This window comes from Chinchilla lanigera, unplaced genomic scaffold (assembly GCF_000276665.1).
Source record: "Chinchilla lanigera isolate Chin_1 unplaced genomic scaffold, ChiLan1.0 scaffold00073, whole genome shotgun sequence".
Lineage (NCBI taxonomy): Eukaryota > Metazoa > Chordata > Mammalia > Rodentia > Chinchillidae > Chinchilla > Chinchilla lanigera.
Window position 1 is genome coordinate 801,918 of NW_004955474.1, and position 9,559 is coordinate 811,476.

General features: G+C 43.2%; 1 pseudogene; it reads right to left on the minus strand.

The window, feature by feature from the left end:
- Positions 1-754: 754 nt before the first annotated feature.
- Positions 755-2,773, minus strand: LOC102007222 (annotated as a pseudogene).
- Between the last annotated feature and the right edge of the window lie 6,786 nt (positions 2,774-9,559).

Genomic DNA, 9,559 nt, shown 5'->3' on the forward strand with positions numbered 1-9,559 from the left:
TTTAAGATCAGTACAGTGACCATGTCTGTTTTACACTAAAACCAACATAACAGTAATTTGGAAAACTTAGAATGTTCTTATACTGGCATGATTTGTATTTTAATTTAGAAAAAAATTTTTAAATTGCCTAATTATCTAAATTAACAGGAATGCTCAGCATCCAATCCAGAATAATGTAGAATACACTAACTGTATTCTCACTGTATTTTATACATCAATCTCACAAGGATGACATCTGTGTGATAATTTAAAGCATACTCTACATTTTAGATTTCATAATCCAAACATATTGATTAGGACAGGTCACTTTATTGCTGCCAACATTTATGGAAGGGCCAGTTTCTCATAAAGAAGTTAGATTTGGGAGCTGAGAGGTGTCCTACTCACACATCAGCAGAATGAGTCAAGAGACAATCTTTTTTTCCTTTTAAAGTAGCAAAGGAACAACAAAAGATTGGCTGGCTGGTGAGTGGCCCTGATTAGGGTGCATAGCTCATCAGGATCAAGGCTGGCATCTGTGGACAGTTTGCTTCTTAGGGACACACAGTGGGCATTACATCATCTGCGCTACAGATTTCGCCTTGAGTATTCGAAAATACTTCCTGCTCAAATGACAGCCTGCAAATGACAGTATGCTTTCCTTGTCCTTGAGTACTCAAGTATAAATCTAAAACGATAAGGGGATTTAATTCGGTCTGAAGGCGGGAAATCCTTGTAGCAGTGAACCTAGGATTTCACAAAACAAAAGCAGCGGCTAACGTCTCTTCACCTTCCTGGCTTGGCGACGTTTTATTTCTTCTCCTTCTCATCGTATTTCTGCTAGGTCCTCTTGCATACCTAGTCTTAAACTCTTTCCTTCTTCTTTCTGCTGCTCCTTCCAGCTACTCTCCATGTAACGTAATGCATAATCTCTTTCATCTTTGTACTTTTTCTGGTCATAGCCAAAAATTTCTCGAATGTGCTTTGATATTCCTTCCTGAGGTTCCCCTTCATCTTCAATAAAAACATCCATTTCACAGTCATATTCATCATCTTCTTCTTTCTCTTCATAATCTCATTGCCTTTTGTAGGTGGTAGGGAAGGGAAGCCTTTGAGGGCCTTGGGCAGATCTGTAGCCTGATAGGGGAGGCTTCATTCCATTCATCTGTCCATTGCTGGACTGGCTGATAATATTCTTGGAAGAAATTGTTTCTGAGACAACAGTGCACTTGGGCCTTATAGGGGGACCTGGGCTGCTAACTGTTCGCCCAGGTCCTGAGCTGCTCGTTGGTCACCCAGGGCCTGAACTAGTAACAGTCCGAGCAGCCAGAACTGGGCCATTTATGGGTCGAACCAGGGGGCCCTGAGCCGCTCACAGGTCGCCGATCATGTGAACTGCTTACAGGTCACCCAGGGCCTCCAGAGCTGCCCCACAGGTCTCCTGGAACTGTCCAAGCCACTGACGGGTCATCTGGGGCCACTTGTACTGCTTGCAGGTCACCCAGGGCCACTTGTACCACTGACTGTCCACCCAGAGGGATTTGAGTCACTGGACAGCTTCTTCGTCCCACTAGTTAGATGGTGGAGGTGCGGAGCTGGAGCTGCCATGCTGGCACCTGGCACAGGGCCAGAACTAAGAGTGGGCGGAGCAGTCCCTGGACTGGGCCACCCCGGGGTTGAGCTGGAGGTGCTGCCTGGCTGCCTGACCCCTGGACCCTTAGCTTTACTCTGGGGAGTGATCATGGGCCCAGGTTTGGAATGGCTAGGGTGGAAAGGAGGAAATTTTTTGGCTTTGCGCTCAGTAGAAGATCTCTGAGTCCCTCTAGCAGAAGTCTTTGGGACACTTGGTGAACAAGTGCTGGAGTGAAAACAGGTCTGCCGTGCCCCTCACAAAGCAAGGGCTGGGAGCTGCTACGACGTCCTGCTTTGGTCCTCTCTCCTGGCATGGATTTGGACGCAGACAAAGCTAACTGCTTCTCACTGGTTGTGCTGGGTGTGGATTTCTTCTTCTCTTTGAGGAAAGGGCATTCCTTTGGAAGAAGGATGCCTATCCCCAGGAACTCTGTTAAGTTTTGTGCCCACACTTTCTTTCTGAGAGGGTGCCTTTTTAGATACAGCTGGAGGTAGTTTTGCATCTGTCTCTGGTTTCTTTTTGCTATGCTTTTGTTCATGGAATTCCTGCTCCCTAAGTTCCTGCGCAGTCATAGGTCCCTCTTCTGTTTTCTTCACCACCTTGATCTCCACTGGTTCAAACTGCTTTTTCTCAGCCAGCCTCAGTAAGTCAGTGAAGTTCATGGGGGTCATGGCACTTTTAAGGGGGACCTTTGGTTTGCTTTCCACTTTGGGGGGGCTCTTGTTCTTCTTCATACTCCTGTTCCGACTCTCCCTGATTGTATTCCAAGAATTCATCCTCTTTTCCCATCTCGTACTCTTGGTGTGCTCCCTGGCTGGTGTGGCTTTCCATCGCCTGCCTTCTCTTTGACTTCTCCTCAACAGGAATCCCACTGTAACCATGGAAGCTATCCTTTGTCCTCTTGGCCATAACTCATGCTTTCTTGTCATGTTTGAGCTCAGTTTGTTTTTTCACTAGTTCTTCTTTTCTCCTTTTCTCTTCTAAAGCTTTTTGTTTGAGCTCTTCTTCTTTTCTTCTGAGAAAAGCTTGTATAGCCGCTGATTGGACACCTTTAATTTTGAGGTTGTTCTTAGGAGACCCCACTGCCAAGCTATACTTTTTAGGCACATTGCTGACACCCTGTCCTTTGGAAGCTATCAGGCGAATTTCCCTGAAGTCCATGTTCGGCTGAGGGGGAGACTGGGCCAAGCACTTGGAAAGGAAAGTGCAAGTGCTCCTTGCTGAGGTGGCAGCCTGCTCCCACCCCGCTCCACACCACTTCTGTCTCCTTCCAGTGCCGTCTGCTGAGAAATCCTAAAGTGTTGGAATTCTTTGCCATCAGAGGTGGTCTCAGAGACAGACGACAAGACCTCAGGCTCTCAAGAGAGTGAATTCTCGGTGTTGCTATGGATAAGGAAACTAGGTCCTGAGTTCCCACGCTTTGAGGACTGTGACAACAGCTCCTAATGCTAGAGAACCAGTCATATGGGAACACAGGTTGTCTCAGCACATGTGGGCAAATGGGGCGAGGCCGTGGACCCAGTCTGGCACTGTGGTGCAGTCCATGGGATGGAGAAGCGCCCGAGCAAGGGGTAGGATCGAGTTGCAACCAGAAGGCTGTGACACAAGCTCAGGGATGGATTTAAATCCATTTGCGGAAAATTTTAATGCAAGTTTTTGCCAGTGATGCTGTCAGGAAGGATGTACTAAAAAGTAGGAATGAGTCGTGGATGTCAGGCACAGCCAAGACTGCAAGTGCTGTTCTTGTCAAGAAGAAAACAGAATTTCAGTGAAGAGAGAGGAGGAGCTGGGGGTGGGGGTGAGTCTTTATTCAGTGCTTTGGTGAACACCCTCCTCAGGATCAAGGGACCCAGCAAGCACAGGGAGGGGAGACGGTTCAGGAGAGAAATCTTATTTCAAGAAGTGGGGATCAGGCAAGTTTGCTCAGTAACCATTTGCACTTTCACATCAAGGGGCAGAATCTGAATACTGAGAACTGAGGCATGGCATGCCTGCACATGATTATTCTCTCCTTTAGCTGCTTTCCTTTGAGGTTATGCTTTTTTTTTTAATCTCTAAAATGTCAACAAGTGCCTGTCCTGCAGTGTGTCAGGCCTGAGTACCAGGAACCTTCAGGGTCTCAAAGGGAAAATGTCACAGAGGGGTAGGGACCTGCCGTTCCCCTCAAAAGAATGATGGTACAGTGGTCAGAAGGGAAAGTGAAGACACAGCTGTGCTTTGGGAAAGATGTTATCTGAGCCGCATGACATTAAAAACCCTCAATTTGAATATGCTATGGAGCCTGCCCTGCTCCTTACCCTCATCAGTCTTTCCCCCCTTTGTGTCTAAAGAATTTTGAACACGTTATTTATTGTTTAAAATGTACTGTGTTAGTTTCACTTCAAATTACCTCCACTGAAACCGGAAGCAATATTACAAACAGTTGCATAATCACCACCCTGCTACATAAAATCCTAATTGTGCCAAATTGGTTTTACACTTTTAAAAAGGAGCAATGCATAGTATATTCACTCAGATGTTCACTGTGTCCTCTGTCTTCTCTCATTCCTTGAGGCGAATTGTCATTCCATCACACATTGTGATCCATATAGAACACTTAGTATATTTTTGTGTTTTAAAAATTGTACAAACAGCATCTATTGTTCATAAAATTCTGCAACTCTTGGTTGAGGCAAAACTTAATAATAAATTCTATTTTAAGTGGCTTATTTTGATGAGTATTGGTAATGTTATAAATTGTGTAACGTGAGCAGGTGACAAAGAAGAATTCCTCCCCTCTGAAACGTTTCCCCAGGCCCCTGTGCAGCTGATCCCCCAGCTCTTTTTTGGAAGCATCTGGTTGAGGTTCCACGGGAGAGGGGAACGGTGGGTATGCACCAGTCACACACTCCCTGGCCGGAATTCATCCACCTCTGCTTGTACCACCTCTGGGGCAGCCACCTCTTCTCAGTTCTGGTCCCGGATGTCAAACAGCACCTGTCTGTCCGGCTTCTCCTTGGAGGAAACTGTTGGCCTTGGGGCTCCGTTTAGCAGGTGGTCCTGTAACTTCCGTTTTCACACCATGGTATAGACCCATTTGTCTGTTTCCTAGCAGCTTTCTCCCTCCCGAGTGGAAGCTGAACTTGCTTTAGATGGGTGATAGAGGGGGCAAACATTTGGGTATATGTGTTCTCCTGCAAAAACAAGCAGGAGGACCGAAGGGACACCCAGGATTTGGAGGCAGATTTATTTACCTCCATGGGCACTGATAGGGATCATTCCCAAAATGTCAGGCCTTAATCTCTGGTGGTCTAGGGCTTATATGGGGTAAACAAGCAGGAAGTACAGAGGCAGAATGGCTTTGTCAATGGGGGATTGGTTCTTACGATATGCATCCTAGTGACCAGCTATAGATCACAGTGACCAGCCCTTTCTAAGAAATAAAAATAAGAGGAACTGGAACCGGAACTATTACCTGGGCAACTAATAAACTGAAGTATACTGGCTGGGGGTGGGGCATCTTCTGCTACACTTCGATGTAACAGTTTTATTTTAGAGTCAAAGTTTTCATCTGCACAAAGCTGTCCCCTTTGTGACAGTCTAATCTCATGAAATATTTTAGATCTCAATTTAAAAACACATTAGGTTTTCCAGAAATCTCTCAAGAGGCAAGTAGGTAAAAAGCTTGATGGAAACCCCTCACCAATACCGTGTCAGGCCTCTGGGAAGCTCACTGTAGCCTCAGAATCTAGTATGAACATAGGTAACAATATAGTGTCACAGATTTTGAAAGAGAAATATCTACAGGGAATTGTGGGAGAATAGAGTGGCTGCATTTTGACTACCTTTGGAATGCTTGGGCTTCTGAGATGTTTCTGGAAAAACTATTCCTTTCTAATACTCTACATCAGGCAAACTTTTCTGAAAAGTAACGGAGTAAATATTTCAGTTTCTGCATGCCATATGGCCTCTTTTGTTTCAATTCTGTTGCGTGGGAAAGTGCCCAAAGATACACAGGCACACACTGTTCCAATAAAATATATTTATAGACATAGGCAGGGAGCAAGGTTTAAGCCACAGGTCATAGTTTACAGACTTGTGACCTATGGAATGTTCATTTCACTTTTCAGTACTCAGGTACGATCAGAATTCGTCATGGCATGAGGTACATAGAGGTGAGTAACTTAAGTATTCTATAAAACATTCTATAAAGAAACCCATAGACTAGCAGGGAATAATGAGAACAAAATGTGTTAAATGTTACAGAGCACGTATCCTGAACAACCTAGGGGAGAAAGACTATGGCCAACCTTGCTGTTGGCATAGTAGATAACTCATCTGCTTGCCCTCAAGTACCACTTACCAATGGCTGAGACCCAGAGACTTCAGACTGAGAAAATTCTTTTGCAATCAAGTCCAACTCCTCATTGTGCTACCCAAGGAAACTATGGAACTTTTGCCTAAGGACAGGGATGAAAAGATAAAGGGAGGGGAGGGGAAAGGGATATAAAAAAGAATTAAGATGTGTCATGCCTATGTGCCAACTCCCCACAAGGGATGTAAATATTACGTACTGCAAATATGTACTAATAAAAAAGCTAGGGCTTGGAAAGTCTGGCCTGTTATATACTATTTCACATGCTCCACAGGTACTTTTAGTAAGCAAAAGAATGTATTCAACTGGATCATTCATGGGAAAAACTCAAATACGCTACTTTGTACTTAAAATAGTGCAAAAATTTGAATGCAGAAAATTCTTCTGTATTTTTAATTCAGATAGCTACAGTTATCTCAATCTGCATGTTTAATTTGGTATGAGAGTCTTTGCAATGGTTAATATTTGCTAGGTTGCTAGGAAGATAAGAATGGAGTCTAAGATGCTGTTTGACTGCACATTTTTACAAAGCCTTATAGTGGCAAAGTGGATATTGAAAGAAATCTGGATAAACTGAACTGAAAAGAGGATGAACAGCTGGCAGCACAAGGAGCTAGAGCCCCCCAGTCTTCAGGCTCAGTGTGGGAGAAGAAAGGCGGCGGGTATAGTTGCCAGGGATCAGCAAGGTACCTGATGTTGCACTCAGAATAACCAGGCCTTACTCAAAAGGGGAAGCTCACATCCCCGGAGTAGGCTATTCCCTCCCTGGGGCCCTGGTGTGCTTATGTAAAAACTCTCTCACAGAAAATGAGAATGTTTCAACATTTTAATGCAGAATCCTGGAGACAGAGTCATAAGAAGAGCTGTTGGAAGCATGGAGCATTTGCTTTCAAAGAAGATGTGTATATAATAAGGGGTGTGTTTGTTTATGAATCATTATTTTATTAACTTAAATGACAATAAGTGCATGACTAAGAATGCATGAGAATGAATCAGTGACATCGATACCTGGGTGGTTCCCTTGCAGTTTTATGGTTTCCAGATTAGATTGTTCCAATCACTTGTACTTTCTGTTTGTCTAACGAGTGAACTGGATTCTGGTCCAACTAATCCCCAAGTCCACAGTGGGACAAGTGTTCTAAGAAACACCCTGAAAAAATAATAATAGAAAGTAGACGTACAGGTAGTCCCTGATGGGACAGCAGCCATGTATGTCACAGGGACCACTGGGGGTGTAGAGAAAGACTAAATCCTGACCAACAACTAAGGATGCTGTCAGGAGAAAATCTGCCACAGGTTATCGGAACGAAAGATGGGCTGGGGTATATGGCAGAAAGCTGAAACCCTGCACACAATAACTGCTTCTAAATAACAAAAGGGGTTTTCTGTGTTGTTTTAAGATAGAGTTGTGTCTCAATAATCTTTAACAAATAGCCTGGTTCTATTAAACAGTGACAACACGGCTGAGGTAAAAGCTGATTCTTTGCGAAATCTGTAAGAGTTATTTCTCCTCCAGGCAGTGATTAGGTTGGTATCTGCACAAAACATGGTGATTAATTCTGTATCTGTGTTCAAGGACAGAAATGGAACCCACTGGTGCAGGTGCCATTCCACCCAGAGAAAAGAGAGCACAGGAAAAGTAGAAGCTCTCACAGCCTGGTTTCTTTCATGTGAGAAACCCCAAATATAAGTAAATTAAAGGGCAACATAAAAGACAGACAACAGGAAGCAGGGAGAGAGATTTTTTGCGAAAGGGAAGGGGACCAAGAGATTGAGGAAGGGAGGTAGAGGGGAGAGCAATGGGACACAAGAGAATAAAGATGTGTCATGTGCATGTACTGACCCCACATGATCATTATGTACTGCAAAGATGCACTAATAACAAGAGGATGGAATCTACTGAGTGAGATCCGGAAGCTTTTCCCTTGGCCTTCTTTGGCTACACAGTGATTCCTAGATGGTCCCCTTCTCTCTGTTTATACAATACCTAGTAGTACATCAACCTTGTTGGATGAAAGCATCAAAATGCCACCGCATACAACATTTGGAATATTAAATCAAAAGAAGCTTAAAAACACAAGCAATTTCCCCCAACTGCACAGAAGCACTCTGAGGCATCAGATAGTGTGGGTTCCTGCCAGAATCTTAACACTGGCAGATACACGTGTAAGCATGCATCCACACAGTGGAGTTTTTCAAATTTTACGTTTTATAATTTACAGTATACACTGAGGGCATTTAGATTGCTTATAGTGTTATAAGGTGTCTTTGTGTATAAATAATTGGAATTCAGTTTACTACTTTGGTGTAACTTTATGAATTGAAGTATATTTTCTGATAAGATATACAGAAGCAGTTATCTGCTTGTTTAATTCACATCTGTGATTGGTGCATCTATATTCTGATGCTCACTTTTCTGCCAAGGAAATAACTTCTTCCTCACTGATTTATAAAAGTTCTTTATATGTAAATACATATCAATGTTTTTCTGTTAAGTTTATTCTTTGTATTTCTCAGTTGTTGAATTAACTTTTAAGTTTATACCAGCTTTGAGATAGAATGAGTTTTTAAGTAGAATCTAGCAAACTATTCCTTCTTGATTTCCTTCCTTGATTTTATGTTATAAACAATGTCCTCCACTTGCAGTTGCATTTTATTCTAACTTTTTTATTTTTCTGTCTTTTTGAGATAGGGTCTCACTGTGCAGCTCAGGCTGCCCTTGAGCTCACTTTGTAGCGCAGGCTGGTCTCAAACTAGCAATGATCCTCCTGCCTCAGCCTCCCAAGTGCTGGATTATAGGCCTTTGCCACCACACCCAGCCTTAATTTAATGTACATAATAAAGTGTGAAGCTATCATTTGCAAATAATTGATAATTTTTCCCAATACTATTTTCAAAACACCTCAAACATAATATTAAGCAAAAAAGTAGATACAAAAAATGCATATAGTAGCGACCCTTACATACAGTCCAAAAAGGGTCCAGACTGGTTTAGGAAGTACAATAGTGGCTCCTTCACACAAAGGGAAGTTACAGAAATTGAGAGAATTGGAGACCTACAAGATACAGAGTGGTTTAATGTATTACAATTCAGGTCTTAAATTTTGGGCTTTGAGAAGTCCTTTTTAACTGAAAGAAAATGTGATCAAAACATGTTTTCCCTTTAAGAAGGACTGTGGTTTATTTTACCTGTCCCCAAAAAAGCCCCCTGTGAAGTCCTAACTGCTACCCTCTGACACTTTGGGGGTTGACAGGCCCCTTGGCAGGTGGGGCTGGTGGAGTTTAGGTCATGGAAGATGTGTCTTTCCAGGAGATGCCAGAGCCCCTGCTCTGCATGCACTCACTAGCCATGACCTTTTCCCTTCATCTTGATCATCTCAGGTATTTTGTCACAGCACCAGAACACTGATAATAAACCAGCTCCTTAATAATATTGCTTCTCAAAAAGACTACAGGTTCCAATGATTTGGAGTACATGAGTGGGGCTTTTACATAAGAAACAGTGTTCAACAAACCACTCCTTCCCTTTCATTGCTCCTAACAAACCAGCCCCACACTTAGAGGCATGAAGGAGTTTTATCCTACTTAGAGTT